Here is an 18,772-nt window from a genome sequence, read left to right as displayed (position 1 = left end):
GCGTGTGAAATCTGCTGCGGCAGCTGAGGAAAAGTGGAAAACTGCCAGAAAAGTGGAACACAGCTAAAGAAGCGACGACTGCGTGGCCAACAACAACAGCAGCGGCAACAGCAACAACAACACAAACACTCTCGACTAATTAGCTGCGTTTTAGAAATTCAGCGGCAATGAAAACAAAATCGAGTTCAATGCTTGCAACGATGACGCTGCTGCTGCTACCGTGTTGCACTTGTTGTTGTTATTGTTGTTGTTGCTGTGGCAACTTGTTGTTGGCTTTGCTACGTTTTCGTCGGTTCCAAGAATCGCACACACACGCACGCACGCACATACATACTTAAGCACTTGCATATAGCATACATAGCTTGTAGCGAACGTTGGGGAAGACGCGCGCTTTCCACGGCGAGTGAAAATTAGCTGCGTTTTGGGCAGCAAATGGAAAACGTTTGTAAAATCGTCATAAAAATACAAAAAAATCCATCAAATTGAAACATTTTGGCGAGCATGCAAAAGAGGTTGGCGGCGGGGGCGGGGCAGTTGAAGGGGGTCGAGTGTCAGGCAGCGTTGGCAGTGACATCATAACAGATTGACTGACAAACACACAAATGCACTTGCCATAAAGCACACTCACACACACACGCACACACATACAGTTTCTCACACACTGAACTTATGCAAAAGCTACTGCAGTGGCGCGCTCTTAGCTGTGCTCTCTTGCGCGGCTCTCTTTACAGCGCAGCAACAACGCAAAGCTCTAGTTTTTGTTTTTGTTTTTGTTCACAAATGCCGGAAGAAACTTGATCTTGATTATTTTCTATGCAAGCCAATGAGCACACGTGAGCGAGAGAGCGCGCGCGAGTGCGCAAAAAGTTCAAGTTGAATGTCGCTGTCGCGGCCATTGCTGCTCGCTCGCTCACGCTGACGCTCACGCTCGCGCTCTCGCTCTTGCTCTCCCTCTCCCATTCGTCTATGTGCATTGTGTGAGTGTGTTGGTATGAGTGCCTGCATTCGCTTCGTGGGGCGTCACAATTTGCACTGTTTTTGTTGGCATTTGCTTTTGTTTGCATGTGTGCCTGTGTGTGACTTGCATACATTTTTGTTCTAAGCCTTTAGAGCTTTTGTAATTGTTTTTCGCGTGCAGCTTTGCGTGCATTCGCTTTGAAAACTTATTGAAAATTTATAGAATTTTCAATTGTGCAATGTGAACTGTAAAAATAAATATGTATTCATAATATTAATATTCATTTGGGAATTATATATGATGCATGCAGGCAACTAAATAAAAGATAGACAGCTCGTTGCTATCACGTTGTAGTCTATAACTAAAATATAATATTCTTGATTGGGTTATTAAAGTAGAGCCTTAAGTTAACCACATTATTCTCCTAGTAAACTTCCATTAGTCATTTCAGTTGAGCATTTTCCTTGGACTCTTGCACCAAAGACTCTCAACCCTTGGCACTTGGCGACTGTTTGATCTTCTCACCTCTAAATGCAGTCATATTTCTTGATGCTTACGTACACAGCATCAAGAGTACTTAGCTGACCGGTCACCGAACTCCACGTAACTAATTAAAAGAAAAACAGAAAAGTCAACTCTTTAGCCGAAAAAATTGTTGTTTGTTGACAAACAAAGAAAAAATGAAATGCAATCAAAGTTAGGTAAGAGAACTGACCTTAAACAATGCTGCACAGATCGGGCAGCAGATCTGGCATATGTCTGCTGCCACACACGTATGCCGCAGATAAAACACAAAACACATTCACCCAAAAAACGTCACCAACAACAAGAAACATTCCTTTTCAAGAGACCCAAAGCGAAGTTTTTCAGGCAAAGAAAACCAAACGAAAGCCAAGCTCTGGAAATATGTATTAAGAAAAAAAGAGAAAAGCAATCAAAGCGCAACAAAATTGGAGCCAAAAAAGAAAAGGCCTAAGAAGCAGTTAACTGCAGAGAGCCAACAGCCAGAATAGTGAAGAGCATAGAGTGAAAGAGCAAGAGAGAGGGAGAGAGAGAGAGCGGCTAAGGCAGGCGAATGGAGTGCACGAGGCGAATGAACTTTGCGGCAAGTCGTCGCTGGCTGCGTTGGCATGAAAGTTATGCAACGCAACACACACACACACATACAGAGAGACACATAGACTAACACCAACATAGAGCTGAGCGCCACGGTGAGCGCAGCTTTGCTTTCGGCTCAGCGCGCGAAACAAGTTAACTGTTTTTCTTCGGCCTCGCGTTAAGCGCTTGCCTGTCAGACGACGACGACGACGACGACTAGCCGCTAAGTCTATGTCTGTGTGTGTGTGTGAGTGTGTGCGTGAGTCGTTGACTTTGCATAAGTGTGCCAATTTATGAAACGGCGTGGCCTTCAATGCAACAAACTAAAAACAGATAAGCGAGCTGAAAAGCCTATCATATGAGCTTTGATGTTTCATTTGCTGCTGTGGGTACTTTAAAATTTACTGTTGCTTTTGATTACTGTTCTGTGTGGGACCTTAACGAATGCATTCTAAACTCCGACTGCGCTCTATGATGCCCAATTCTATGAGCCACCAGCGCTTTGTGCATCACGAATTTGCCACGTTTTTTGCAGCAGCAGCAGCGGCAGCAACAAGAAGCCGCAGCGTCAGCATGCAGCAAACATTACTGTACATTCACCCACTTTTCAAAGTTCAAACACACACACACACACACACACACACACAGGCACATAGACAGTGAGAAGCGCACGGCAAACGTTTCGCTAGAGAAACAGAAATTGCATTCTAGACGCGCTGCAGAAAAAAACCCGAGTTGCGCATGCGCAGCGATCGAGCGTGTGTTAGTGTGTGTGTGTTGCAGTTACAGTTGTTGCTGCAATAGAAAAAAAACTGCTTTCTCTTGAGGCCAAAATAAATTCAACGAGTCTATTCGCAATATTGTGGCAGCATCTAATGAAAAGACCATTTTAAAAGTTGTCTAGAACCCGCAAGAACTTGTCTAAACAAATTATATTCAAGTGTTTGTCTCAGATTAGTGTAATACAAAATTAATAGGCTTATCTATTTGTGGAAGAGAAAGAACTAGATTTGATTATTTTCAAAAAGTAGTTTGTGTAAGTAAGAGTGTTGGACGACTTGGCAATCCTTTGAGCTGCTGCTCGAGTTCTCTTCTAGTTTCCTCTGAAACACAAATCTCTGATCTGAATCGGAACTTAGCCTGATAAAGCTTACTATTTGGTAAGCCAAGCCTTTTTTTAAAACTGAACTGATTTCTGTGATCTATACTTATATATGTTATATATACGTGTGTGTAAAAATAAGGAGCCTGAAGTAAAAAAATTAAATTACATTTATTTTTTCATTCCAAAATTTAAGGTTCTTAGATTATATTTTTTATATATATTTTCTAGCACAAAACTAGTACTAAAAATAGAAAATATTTAAAATGAATTTTAGGGTCTCAGAATATTGTTAAAATTTTAACATAAAAAATTTCAAAAATCTGTTGCCCTGCAAAGCCTTTAGTTTTTCAAGGCTTCATAACATACTCAACTCTCAGCCGTAATAATTTTTAATATTCTATATTAATTTATTTTATATATTTTAAAACAAAAAAATAGTTCGTTCTTAAAATTATAACTTTATAAAATATTTGCAAAACTAAATATAGCTTAAAATATAACAAATGAATAAAAACATAAATATTGTTGTAATTATAATAATATACAGCTTTAAATATTCACATATCTAAAAAATACAATTTTTGATTTTTTCAAATTGTATAAATATTTAAACAAATTAAATTACATTTGAATGTCAAATTCCTTAACTATCTAGAATTATTGCCTGTTCAAACATAATTTTATTTCCTATAATTTTTTGAAGCCAAACTTCGTTGCCTATATGAAACCTGCTTAAATCACTCAGAATACGAATGAAATTGTAAATCAGCTCAAATCAATAGCCAATGGCTTGCCACCTGGCGCAGACACTAAATTTTGCTGTCTATCCACACAATAGAATTCGAGCCACGTTAAAAGCAAAACACAAAAAAAGAAATGTGGAAAATTGCAATGCGAAAATCTGTGTGTATATATGTGAATGTGTGTATGTGTATGTGGGCAAAATGTACGGTTATAATGCACTTCTGCATTTCACTTACTGCAAAAGTTTGTTCGCTGGCTTCGCTTTGGTTGGGGCTGTTGCATGTTACTGCTGTTGCACACATACACACATGCACACTCTCTGGCCTGCTGCAAAAGCACCGTTAGGCGAGTGTTTATTACGCTCCTGTTACAGCATACAAAAGCGGCCAAGTCAAGCGCGAGGCGGGGGCGCTGCGACTCCGACTTTGACTTTGACTAGCTAAGCTGAGCAGAGCTACGCTGCCAACTGCAGCTGAATATTTGCTACGTTACAGTTCATATGTAATTTTCATATCTGGCCCGCAAGGAAATTGGTTTTGCTGTTTTTCTTTTTGGCCAAAAGAAAAGTGGCGAGTCGACCAATCGGCCCAATGACCGCTGGGCGAACGTTCCAATTGCAAGTTCTACTCGCAGCTCACTCTCTCTCTCTCTTTCTCTCTCTCTCTGTTGTTGCTGTATGTAATGCAATCGAACCCAGCGATCACTGCGCACTCGGCAATTTCTTTTTAGCCATGGCCTTTTCTAATGCTGCCAGCAGAAATATAATTTCAGTTATTTGCCAGCTCAGTTCCTCGACTGCAACTGCGACTCGCTCTATGCGCATGCGCATAGAACTTCCGGGACAACAAGCTGAAAAAAAAAAACAAGAATCAGAAAATGTAACTGGCAAACGCGAATATTTAATGCCCTAACAAAAGTCTGTAGTGGAAGGCTGTTATATGAAGCTGAATGGGAAATCTTCGGGAAAATCTTAGAAGATAACTTAGAGACAATATGAAAAACTGTCTTGTCTGCTTTGGTCTTATCAAGAGATTGGAATATTAATTCAATATAGATTTAATATTTTCATTTTCATACCAGAGATAAGTAATAAATAAAATGAGGAATATTACATTTTTATATATATTTCATTATCAGGCTAAATCTCAGCTCAACTACCTCTTACATTGATGCAATTTATCCTCCACTTTGCTTCGCCTAATAGAAGTCTAGTTGTAGTCGCTCTGACTCAGTTAGTGCATAAAAAGGCCAACTTACTCTAACAACAGCTACGATGGCGATGACAGCAACAACAACAGCAGCAACAACAATAACTGCGATTGCTGCAACTGAGCGCAGAATTAGGTCACTGGGAATATTTTTTTATATTTTTTTTTGTTCTTTTGCCCATTTTGTGCAACGTTGTTTTTTTCCTATTTTTTGCTGTCTCTTGACTGTTGTTTGTGGCTAGAATTGTTTTTTTACTGTTTTGGTTTATAATGGTGCTGAGTTTGGCAACGTGCAACGCGAGCTTATTGAGTTGCTTTGAGAAATATTTGACGGTAATTTTCAATTTGTTGCACAGCTCACAATTTGTGCCTGCCGCAAGGCAACCCAAAAACGAAAAAAAAGAAAAGCAGTCAAAGAAGTGGCAAGTTCACATTGCATTAAATAACATAGCGCAAACAATTTTGTGGTCAATTTCGCGTGGAATGTGTGTGGCTTCAATCGAGTCAAAGATTTCTATGCGATAGCATAGAGCAAAGATTAAGGTAAGGAAGGTAGCTGCGTGACCCAGCCAGGTTAATGGATATCAAGCAAAAAATAATTTAGCTAGAAATTGTAGTAGTTGAAGCAAATGAAATTATGAAAGCTTTTTAAAGCAAGCTATCAATATGGAAGATAGGGATACGAATCTGAATCTTAGACAAATTTTTATGTAACTAAATTTTGCTTGTCGTATATGTTTAAGCATGCATTTGTTTTGCTGCCTAAGTCTTATAAAATGAAGTATAAATTTAATTCTTTCATGGCAAATGTTTTAGTGATGAGCCCTAACTAAACGCCGTTAATTGAATTGAAATGCCTTTTGTAATAATTAAGAGGAAAATGGGAGAATGTTGATGAGAACTTTAGCCTCGACAGCAACAACAAAAAGCAGCAAAACAGATTTTTTGCCAGCGCAGCGCCTTTCCCTCAATAATTTTCTTGGAAATATTTCTTAGACCGGTTTCATCTTTGGCAAACAGCAAACATTGCAGAATTGTTGTGGCAGTTGCAGTTGCTGTTGCTATTGGCTAAAGAACCGCGAGGCGAGGCGGCACAGCTACCGTTCAGATACTGTTATATTCTGCAAAATGCATTGCAAGCTGCGAGAGCAGCTGCCTCTCTTTCTCTCTTTCTTTCTGTCTGTGTGTGTGTGTATGCAGCTCCTTTCGCTGTGCTTTTGCACACATTTTTCAAATGTAAGTTACTTGCGGTCATTGGCTTGAACAGCTTCTTATGCTGTTTCTGCTGCTGCTGCTGCCTCTTCAACTGCATTGGCAACTGTCCGCATCGACTGGGAGGTGACTCGCGGCCATTGTACCGATTTTGTTTGCCATTAGATTCTATGCGGAATTGGTTATGGCTGGTTTTTGTTTGGATTTGGGAATTGCTTAACCATAAGCTGCCCAATCTTGCGGATCTGATTGGAGTTATTTAAACCGTGCACGATGGCAACGCCCCAACAAAAGACTTAGGCAACGAACTTGCCAGAACTTGGACTTGGCCCATGCAAACAAAAGAAGCAGCAGAGCCACACAAACGAGAGCGTCGGCGTACAAAGCCGAAGCCGCGAGCCGAAGCTTAAGCAAAGCTCGGCCCGGCTCGGCTCGGCTCGGTTGAGTTCGCTGTCGCTATCAGCCAGTTCAACGAACCTGCGCTCGAATCTAGGCTAAACATTCTCGCGCTGACGTGCAATGAAAACGAAAAGTACCGTAAGCTAACCGCTACGAAGTGGAGGCTTCTGGAAGACGAAGCCAGAACGTTGAACGTGCAGATAGAACGACAGAGGGAGAGAGGGAGAGAGAGAGGGATACATTTGATTAGCAAGCGCTGGCTCAAAAAGAGGGCGGGTGTGTAGCCAGGCGGGCATGCCTGTGTGGCAGGGCCCGAACGTGACGTTCTGCTGTGCCACATAGCACACGCACACACGAGCGAAGAGTGCGTGTGTGTGTGTGGCTGCTAATCAAATGCGCGACTTTTCCGGCACTTCGTCTGAGCGGAAGTTGCAAGCGGCTTTATTAGCTTTTAATGGGAAAGTTATGAATGAGACATATTTGGGCGACCAAAAAGCAAATGAGTTCTAAGACAACGCAGCTACCCACACACACACAGACACACATACACACACGCACTGATATTGATGGCTGATCGGATTGACGCTTTTGGCGCATTGACAGCGAGTCAATTGTTGTCGTCTCGTCGCCTGCCAGCGAAAGAACTGCGAAAGCAAAACAAATTGGTGAAAGTTGTTGCTCAGCTCCAAAAAGACTTCTTGGCCATTCGTCGCCCGCTTTGTTTTGCGTTAAATTCGCGTTCTTATTCGCCAAAAAGGTTCTCTTTGCCTTTACTTCTGCCTCCAGCTCAGCGCCCAGCGCTCTGCACTCTGCGTGCGAGCCATATTACAAAAACGGTCGTTGAACCTGTGCGGCGGAGCTGTTGAAACTCCCAGCATTTCGTTTTTCATCTGTAATAATTTGGCGTGTAAACAGCGCCACGACGGAGTCAACGACTTCTGTGCCGTCGCAAGAAAAGGCCTGATTTCAGCTCCCTCCTTCTGCCCAGGTTTCAACACTCCACACGCTTGATAACCAACTGGCAGCACTTTTCTTGCCGCGGCTGAGTCATGTTGTTTACGCAAACGCAAAACGGCAAATTTTTTATTATTTTTTTGACAGAGTTTCTTTTCATTGGAATCGGTATCGGAGAATTGTATAATTAGGCTAACAGCTCAAGCTCCAAGCTTCTGCAGTGACGAAAGTGTAATCGCAAATACGCACATACACAACCAACTCGTCTCAGAGTTATGGAAATTTTGACCATGACACGACGGCGCATAAAGCCGCGCTTCTTCTCATCGTTGTCGTCTTTGTCTGTGAGTCAGCGACCTGCAATCTGTTCTGCTTTGATTAGGGCCAAATGTGACTGAACCTCTGCACAGCACAGAAATTGTAAACAAATTGCGTTCAAAGGGGAATTCCAGCCTGATGTATTAGACATCGCAACTATGTCAACTAGCTTGATGGTTGCACATTCAAAGTTCCCTCTTTTTTCTTAGGCTCCACTTGTGAGCCTGGTTGATAGCTTAGAGGGTCTATCTATGAAACATATTTATAGCTTCAAGCTTCATCTAGTCCTAGGCTTAGTTTTCAATAATTCTATTCTCTCTCTCTATTTTAAGTTCAGATTTTTTATAGTCTGTTCTGTTTAAACACTTACTTTGGCAAGTTGCTTCCAACTTCATTTGGCTTTAAGTTCTGATCATCCCTCTCTCAAACCTTTCTGCTTTAAGGCTTGCTTTGTGCTTCCAGTTTATGGTTCAAATCTGCCTTAAGGCTCCATGTTTGATGTTTCATTCTCGATATGTTAACCTGATGCGTAGCCTATTTTATGCTATACAGATAAATTTCCGATGATTCAAAATTCTTTACAATATTTGTTAGCTTAGCTTTTCACATTTAGATCTTCAATCTAGGCCTTAAAAATATATATAATTTTCTATATTGAATAAACAATTTTATCCGATTCAGATCTAAGAATGCGACTCACAATTATTGCCAGCAAATACTATAATAATAATCATACAGCGAATAGTTTAGGCCTGTGTAATAATAGTTTGCCATTTGCTTCCCATCTCACGTAGTTGGATTTATCGTTAGATCTGCTGAGCTGCAAGAAATTCTTCGGCACGCCAAGACCTACATATGAGCTAGATTATATTAGAATTCTCTCAGCATGGCAAGTGAAACAATTGGCATTGGCTCCTACGCTGCAGCTGATGCCGGAATGATCCTCGCCTTGGCAAGAGATGCAATCGTAATAGCATTTTGATGATCACTTTTATCGCTCAGCCGAAATCTGTAACAAATGTAATGGGCTCGAGTGTGCTTAAACCTGCTGCACGGCTTCAGCTGCTCCACACATGCGTGTGCCGCATTACAATGCGGGAACTCGGGAATTCGTTTTTTTTTTGGGGCTGTACATCGGGTATATTGAGCTTCGTAATTATTTTCATTTCTTGCAACTTCGGCTTCGCCTTCGGCTGCGGCTTCGTCTTCGACTTCGGCTTGGGGTTCGTTCTTGGGTTTGGTGTTCGCGTATTGCTACTCCACTTTGTTCATGTATGTATGTGTCTATGTATGCTGGCTGGCTCCAGCGGCAAGTTCAACGCACTCGCTTGAACTGCAGAAAAGACTGTGGCAGAGATGTAGATAAACATTTCCGCAACGGCGCCGTCGAGAGACGCTAGTGAAAAATCTATGTAGAAACATTCTACAGCCAAACAACCGAACGACAACGACAACAACAGCAACAGCTAGAGCAGCAACTAAGCCAAGAGAGTGTAACCAACGCGAGATACTTTCATTGGCTTATGCGAATCTTTCTCTTTGGCAATGCAGCTTGCTGAGCTGCCTAGCGGCCAACCAGTTTGCTGGCCAGGCTAAAAAGAAAGGCTTTCTTTCTGGCCAGCTTGCTCGGTTGCTTGCTGTTTTTTTTTGCACTGCTGCGATTGCAACTGCAATTTGAAAGTATGACCGAGTGAACAGGCTCGAAGCCCCAAGAGACATGGCTGTAAACGGCAATTGAGTAATTTTCTTTGGCACTAAGTCGGCATCGACTGCAACTGCTACTTCTTCGGATGGCTCTTGGCAGTTCTTTCCAATTCTAACCAAAATCTTTGTGTTAAAGTTCACATAGAAGACGGCAGCGGATTTGTTGATGTTGTTGTCGTTGTTGCTCTTGCTGTTGTTGCTGTTGTTTTTCGGTTCTTTTAGTTTTTGTTTGTGGTCAATGAACTGCCCGAAAAAGAAACCCAAAAGTTCAGACTGCGCTGTTTGTTACATTCTCGGCCCGCGTCTTACATAAAAAATAAATATAAAAAAAGAAGAACTTGACGCACTTCGCTGCGTGGCTTCATTCGGGAGGGTCGGTGGGGTCTACGTGGGGGCTCTGAAAAGTCAGCGGCGTATTAATTTTTCTAATTTGTCCGCCATGGGGCGAATGAACTTTTCTAGCTTTTTTAAATATATTTTTTTTTCATTTAGTTTGCTTTTATGTCATGTTGTTATTTCGTTTTCTTTGGCAGCTCAGCTTTTATTCTGCTTCTTCTTCTTGCTTTGGTGGGTAGCTATGAAGACATAATAGATGTAGTCGCAGCTCGAGTCGGTCTGGAGTTCAAAGAACTCATTCGGCTCTATTGTGAGAATTCATGCATAGATATGTATTTGAATGCCCTGCGCCAGTGTCTAGATTTATGGAAATGCGATACCTAAAGACACATCATACCATAGCACACTCGCAAATTGGCAATGTCATTAATCAAAGTTTTCTAGCCAAAGAAGCGAACGAGCAGTTAGCTGGATTTTGAATGCGTTCAAAGTTGGCGCTGAATTCGATTAGCATTTTAAGTTTTTGAAGTTCTCGAGCTCTTGTCTAAACCTGAAAATCCAATATATTAAATTTATGAGCACACTATAATAAATAAGATATTCGCATCGAAGTTTTTTTAGTTTGTTCAGTCAATTAGTTTTATTTGAAATACTTGAAGATGTGGGTTAAGAATCAGTTTGTGACGATTGAATATTTCATGTCGCCTGGCACGTGTCGGGCAATTGAATAAATTGGGGAATTTTTTAGTTTTATTTTCATGTTTTCATTTTCACAGTTTGATGAATTTATTGACTTTTCGTGTATTCATTAATTTTGTTACTTAGAACCAGAATTTTTGTGGCTGGTCACGAACTTGGAAATGAAACACGTTTCTATGTCGTTTATGCTTGGAATATTGTATAACTTCAATGAAATTAAAATATATATTTTTATATATTTAAAACTGCTCGAAGTAACTTTAACAAATACTTCAGTTCAATACTTTGGCTTCAGTTGAGCTTATGTAAATTCTGTGTGTCAAGCAGCTGCTCCATTAGCTGGCGTCTTCTGCTGCAGCATGTCAGCATCAGACCTAACGGTACTGCAATCCTTTAACGCCATTTCATGCGTCAGCTGCCTGTCAGCTTTAAAAAAATGCCCCATTCATAATTGATTTCCGCTCAACACACACTTCATATGCGAGAGAGGCAAGTAAACTACTTCCACATTAGAGCCAACTGTTATCACACACGCACACACACAGAGAGAGATCTGTTTTGCATTTACAGTTATGCAACCGAATACAATGCATCCACATCCTTTGACATAATAGCCATGATGGCCAAGGCAAGCGCTGATCACACCACGAAACACGAGTTCGCGACGCTGTTGAAAACGAGTTTCCTGTCGCCAGTCAAGAAATAAAATTTAAATAAGAAAATAATGAAAAAAGTAAGAAAAACCGCTATGTTGCTGTGAGTGAGGCAGAGGCTGTTGCTGCTGTCTGTTGCTGCTCGTAGGCTGTGCCAGTTGCTGCTCCTTTCAATTTCTCGTAATTCTCAAATGAAGCAATCGCCACAGACGACGTGCAGTTCCGCCCGCGTCGCCGCCAACGCCTACAAAATACTCAACAACAACAACAGCAACAACACGCAGACATTTGAACAATGCAGCCAACAATAAACACGCAAACAATAGAACAGCAACAACAACAGGATTTTTACCGTAATCCTTTCGTTTTGATCCGCTTGAGAAGTATATTTTCATTCTGACGAAAATGAGATTTCTGCTGCCAGAAGCTGACTGATTGAGCAAGGATTAAGGCTCACAGGCAGGCAGTCTGTCTACCTGCCCAGGACATGAGTTGCTTTATTTAAATACGAGTGGCAGCAACAGCAGCAGCTCGCAGGTACCGCAATATTGAGCACGGCGTCAGGTGCTGTTGCTTGCCTAGCTAGCTAGGGGCAAGGGTAAGAATTTCTTCGACTTGATTGAGGGGCAACGTGAGATTTTGATAGCATGTGGAGGCGCTGCCATTTGATTGCGTGAAATGGGAAAGAAAATTGATATTTTCTACAAAAAGAAAAAACACTCGTAATGTTTACACAACCAAGGCAAGTGGAACGGAGGTGCACATATGTTGCGCAGGAAATGCGCTGTTAAAGGATTCACCCAGCGGAAATGGTAGCAGCAGCAGCAGCGTGTCCATTGCCAGCCAAACAATGGTTTAATTAAAGCAAGGACACAGTCATAAAGCCATAAAATTTCTAGTCAAAGGGTTGAGCCGAGCTGGGCAAAGGGCTCAAACGCATCGGCAATTAGTGCAGCCTTTCACTTCCCGGTAAATTTCAGCATTGTCCTTGCACGGTAGGCAAATGCGTTTCCATTGAAATCGCATGCAGTCCCGGCAACGCTCGAATTGTCGCATGTCTTGCTGTTGCTTTGGTTCAAGTTCGTTACTTAAGTCTTTCGTTTTTACATAAACGCAAGAACCAACAACTTGAAGAAGATGCGCCACTAAAAGACTGTTGCTCAACTCGCACGAGCTTCAAAACTGGAGTTCAACGAACGCACAAAATTCAAATATATAATGAAACAGCGGCAGCAACAGCAACAACAACAACAACAACAACAACAATGTATGCTCTGTTACAAACGAGCGCCAAGTCTCAGCAACAAAAGCAGCTCAGCCCGCTGCGTGCCGCCAGCAATCAGTCAGTCAGTTGGCCGCGCGCTTACACCTCAGCTCCTCCCTCTCGCCGCCCCCTTTGGCGCTGCCTCACGCACTGGCCGAAAAAGCACAACGACAACGTGGCTGGGAGATGAGTTTGTTGACCTGCCAGCTCAATTTTCGTTGTTTATTTCTGTTCATTTTTTTTTTATTTTTTTTTTGGCCAAGAGACGAAAATGAAATGGAAAAGAGCGCACACAATGTTCTTTACATTTATTTTTATTCATTTCTTTCTTTTTGAAACACTCTCGCCGCACGTCTGTTAACTCTCTCGCTCTTGACTTGGTTTTTGAAAAGTGAAGTGAATCACTTTGATACACGCACAGTAGCCGCACAACCGGACAAGGTACGAATGGCTGAGAAGCGTCAGCGCTGGGCAATGAGGCTACAAATTACTTATATTCGCATTTTGCTGAATTATGTCGAATGAGTTGGGCAAACACTGAGCTAAAGCTGCCAAAAAACAAAAAAAAACAAATTTGAACAATGAACTGCGAAGCTGTAGCTGTAGCAGCTGGAGATTTTTCGCTGCCTCCGGCTTCTGTTCATTGTTTTGTAGGTGTGTCGCGGTAGCATACGCAAATATCAATAAATATATTTATTTTTATGTATGTACAAATATTTATAAATTTATAATTTTGGGCGGGGGGCAGCTGCTGGTGTTGCTTTCCTTTCTTTTGTGCTTATGCTGTTCGATAAGATCATGATGCGGAAATCAATCAGATTTGCGTGGGCTGATCAGCTGATGCAACTTATCCATGAGTAATCAATGAGAACAGGAAATTGGGAACTTTAAAATTAGTCATGAGATATAAGAGCACAATAACTTAGCAAAATGTGAGCTCTGACTGCCTGCTCTTTGTTGCGGCAGATAAATGAGAGCAATTGCTATGAAGGCGTCTTCAAATTGAAGCTCAGATTAAAGAATAATGTACCAGCTAGAAATAAATTGCAAGTAAATTAAGTTTTTACTATCGATTCTCATAGATTCCTAAGGCGAAATACCTTCAACTGCCCAATTCCAGGTCAATTTTTGATACTCCATGCAGTTCACATTATACTCTTCTCAGGTCTTATAGATTCTGAGTTCTTATACCATATACAATCCATATTGACTACACAAGAGTATATACTTATTACTTAATATCATTTAGCATCCTTATGGATCATGCTCTGTTGCCTCACACTCATCATACTTCCTCAGTATATTAACCTTGTCCTCTATCCACTCACATTTCCCTACATTTTGGCCACTTATGTGGAATTACACTTCTCATTTCATTGCATTTTAAAAGTCACTTCATTATAGTCTGGGCAACAGGCTGTGGAAAAAAGAATCACGTTTCTTTTTTCACACAAATTTTTAGTTACCTGCGCAAACAGTTTCCTAAAAACTGATGACCGCAACCTTGTTAAAAAAAAAAAAAAGAAATAAAGGCGAAAGTTATGAGTCCTTGGACGGTTTTTATGTGTTGTTTATCCCCTGGCCATGCCGCAAAATGCGCGTTTCGCTGTCTTTGGCCCTGATGCAAGCATGCAAAACAATGGCACAGGCCAAATCTGTGCTGGACTCCGGGTCGCATTCGCGCATCCTAACTGACCTGCGTTCGTGACGAAACGTTGCGTCACTGTAGCAAATTTGGAATCCCAGGAAACTGTTGCATTGTAAATCTTCAGCTCGACAAGGTAAAAAGCAGAACATAATAAAAATATATATTTCACAGCCTTGTTGCAAATTTTTTGGCCATAAAAATGTCGCATGACAAATTGCTGTATGCGTAAATGTTTTTTTATCAGTTCAACTGTTGATAAGACAACGAACGTCTAATCGCAGTTTTAAAAATGGGTTACTAGTTCCGCTCGCATATGGGTCACACATCCTGCACAGCCCTTTATTTTCAAGTCTAATTTCCCTTAGCTAAGTAGAACGCGCTTTTCCAGGTCACTTCCGTTGATATGCCCAAATAGAACTCGGTCACTTGGCGCATCAATCGTAACCACAAGGCACTCTGACACTTCCTTTTTTATCCCAAATCTTAAGGACTGCATTGGGCTAAAATTACATAATTATTAGGCATAAAGGTAAAACCCTTAACGGGGACTGCTCTCACAACAACAACAACGACAACAAACTCATAATAAAAAACCCATAAAAAACTTGAGAATTTTCGCGCGCAATAGAAAATTATTTGTTTCCCCTATGGCAGCAACCCCAGCGAAGTGAAAAAGGAAAACCTAAAGAAAAAAGGACAACGCCGACAGATGCGCCGATTGATTCAACGATTACGATCAAATCCTGCCGTGCCCTGCCCGACAGGGGAACTCATGTTGCATAGCGTCTCTTCGCGTTTATAACTGTGCTTGCTTTTGATTTCGTCAGGTGTGCCAGTTGCCTGCTGTCGCGGCTGCTGGTAGGAAATCGAAATCCTTTTGTTGCGCGCTTTACAGTTAGCGCGTCGCATTTGGTAATTACCTATCAGCCAGCGAGGCAGGGGCTGCCGCAATCGTGGGAGCGTTCCCTTACAGGATATGTGCGACGGCTCTAACGGTTCATAATTATGCAAGTAGCTGCCGGCTCCAAGTGCGCGACTCCCACAAACAAACATATGCGAGTGTCCATATCCGATTCCAGCTTGTCAGATTGTCAGCTTGTCGGCTTGTCAACAACATTTGCTGTTATTTTCGCGATTCATCAATCAGCATTAGTCTAGTTGTTTGCAGCGATGCGAGCTAACAGCTGAAAACAAGAGCGACAACAGCTTAAGAGTTCATTGTTACAATTATGAAGTGTTGCCGTAGGCTACGGACTGAGTCAAACAGACGAATTGCCAAATAATCGAGCAACCTGCATCAATAAATCTACAAAAAGAGAAACAATAACAATTTGAGTGGGCTTTTGGCTATTAGGCACAAAATAGGCTATCGAATTTTTAGAAAACTTTGTGTGGAGAGCTTGTTGAGATTATGGTCGATAGAACGGACATTGTGAATAATTAGGTCATTTATTTTGAACTTATATAATATTGGGAAATATTAATTGATTTGTGTGAACTGCAATTTGTGTGAACTGCAATATGCAAAGAGATTGATATTTTTTTGTCTTTTTTATTTCAATATTTACAATTCTTAAGTTTGATGTAAAATGTAAATAAAAAATAAAGTGAATATTAAGGATGATTCCAGCTGAATCTAAATTTAGTCTCTTATATCAAGCATAAAGATCTTCGACGATTCTTTTGAGCCACACCATATTCTTTAAGTTTTATTCACTAAATGGATGCTTCATCTAAGCTTATGATGAAAAACCCGTTTGTCATGTCAAATCTCATGCCCAACACAAATCGTTCTCATTTGTAGAATCAACTTTTAAAATGATAAGCATTTTGCCAGTTTGGCATCAGCTTATCCCATCAATTGCCGTTAGATTCTAGCATTTTAATTGCAATTCAGGCATATGTGGAGCATTTGCAGTAACTGCGTGCAGCAGGCAAAACAATGTAAAGTGCTGCAAAGGGAGCCTGGCGTAGGGTGGGAAGAGAGTGAGGCAGAGTATCTGGCGTGGGTCGTTGGCTGTTCGGCGTTTTAGCTGTTGGCGGATTGACAAACACTCGAAGACATGCAGAACGAGAACGGCATAAAAACCAAAGCCACAGCCACAGCCACAGCCAAAGACAACGACTGCGATCCAAGACAAGACACTTGGCGCAGCGCTCTCGCTCACGCTCTTTCTTCTTTCTCTCTTCTTGAAGTTGCGAATACTCAATTCTATAGTTCTCTGCATGTGTGCGATAGCTTGAGTGTGCGTGTTAGCAGAAAAACAGTTAACTTTGCTTTTGTGTGCGTTGTTTGTCTTGTAGTTGCTGCTGCTGTTGCTTGTTGCTGCTTGTTGCTGTTGCTGCTGCTGCTGCTGCTGCTGCTTCTGTCGGTCATTGGCTTAGCACACATTTTTCATTTCGTTGCGGAAAAGAGTGAATTCCAATGCCTCCTCCGTGGCTGGCCAGTCGCCACATCTTCGAGTCAAATGTGCCACACGTTGCCGCAGATTGCACTTGGTCGTTGCTTTTAAATTGATTGCGAATACTTTCGAAGAGTTGCAGCAGCAACAACACAACAGCCAGCATCAGCACTATTCTAAGATCCGTTGCCTCAAATTGAACTATACAGGTGTCTATTATTAAGGTAAACAAATAACAAACTCTCACACATATATACACACAGACACACACTGGTGGCAACAAAACATTCACTTTGTCTGAATCTGCTGACGAATGGCAAGTTCATTGCTCCTAACCTAATTTTTCAAACATAATCATGAAGTAAATCAGGTTTGGCACATAGATAACAACAGCAACAAGCACGACGACGACGCCATTGACTTCCAGAGCTTGAACAGCGCTTAGAACCATCACAGACGGGACTATCAAGCCGTCTCTGTGTGTATGTGTGTATGGTGAGAGCTTTTACCGCAAAATTGGCGCGTGTGTTTAGCACCTTTCGCGCCCCCAACGGGCGGGCAGCAGCAGTAACAATCGCAGATACAGCTGCAACTGTGCTGCATAATCAACTGCCGGAGTTCCCGCTCTGATCCACTTAAAGCAAGCCAAAAAGTGCAGCCCAAAACTCAGTTGGCAGTGATACAAAGTAATTGATGGCAGCAGCAGTGGCAACATCAGCAACTGTTGCCAGTGGCAGGTAGCTTGTTTGAAGTGGCTGACTTGATAATTTGATGAGTGACCATTATGCACAATGAGCGCAAAAAAACAAACATTTGCAGCCAGATTTGGCAATGCAACAGCATCAAGAGACAGCAACAACAACAGCAGCCACAATTTCTTTGTAGATTGGGGTTAAGATTGATGCTTAAATTCAGCGCTAGTCCTTTCATCATATTGATTTAGTTGGCCGCAATAAAAGCAAAACTTAAGTCAAATATTTGCTAGCTCATAAAAAACTAAATTTTATATATTTATTCTTGGATTCTGAGCAACATAACTGTTTATTTGTCAACTTAGGAAAAATTTATTTGCATGCTAATCAAATGACTTAGGCAACGAACTTTAGTTTCGGCTTAAAGTTGAGTTTATAGCCTGAATAATTTTTGGTTTTGTGAGCAGTGAAATTAATGAAAACTCCATTTAATTTCTAGCTCAGTCATGCAAAATAATTCATATAAATTATTGCTTAATTCCAGTAATCAATCACCCGCAAACAAAAGACTCTGGCAACAAACTTACAGGTAGAACAAAAACAAAAATAAAGAACAATTGTTAAAATGTTAAATATAAAATGTAATAAATAAAAAGCATATTTATGACCATTTCGGCAGCACTTAAAGCTCTTGTGCTCTTTGTGTGTACTGCTGCTGGTGGTGCTGGTGCTGCTGCTCTACCATCATTTATTTATTGAAGTGTGGCTGGCTGCTGGCCAATGAACTCCAGCAATGAAAACGAACGTATAAAAAACGAAAACAACAAGAACGAAAACTGCGAAGAAGAACCAAAAAAATAAAAGAAATGAGCAGCAGCGATCCGCGCCCCGCGCACCAAACAGAAACCGAAACGAGACGACCAAAAATTTTTTGGTTTCAAGAAGTCATTGAACTTGTTACCAAAAAATATACGCACACTCACACACAATCTTAACGCGGCTCTCTGGGTGCGTGAGCTTGAAATAAACTTGGCTCGAAATGAAATGAAACGAAATGATTGTTGGGCCCCCGAAAAAAGGCCGAGTCGCAAGCGAAAGAGCCATCAAAATGAAAGAGCCATAAAAGCGGGCGACGCGACGTTAACGTGCGCTCATGACTGGATCTGACTCTCTCACTCACTCTTTTTTCCTTCTGTATGTGTGTTAAATAACACATATAAACTGCGTATAGGCCCAAAACGCACTTGTTTTGCCTGCTGACAGCATTTTTGTTGTTTTTTTTTTTTGTCGATAGGCATTTTATATTTATTTTTTACTTTCAATTATGGCTGACAAAAAAAAGAAAGAACTTGTTTTAGCGATTGGGAATATTTCTTTT

This window comes from Drosophila hydei, unplaced genomic scaffold, assembly GCF_003285905.1.
Source record: "Drosophila hydei strain 15085-1641.00,03,60 unplaced genomic scaffold, DhydRS2 tig00000001-arrow-pilon, whole genome shotgun sequence".
Lineage (NCBI taxonomy): Eukaryota > Metazoa > Arthropoda > Insecta > Diptera > Drosophilidae > Drosophila > Drosophila hydei.
This window is presented reverse-complemented; position numbering follows the sequence as displayed.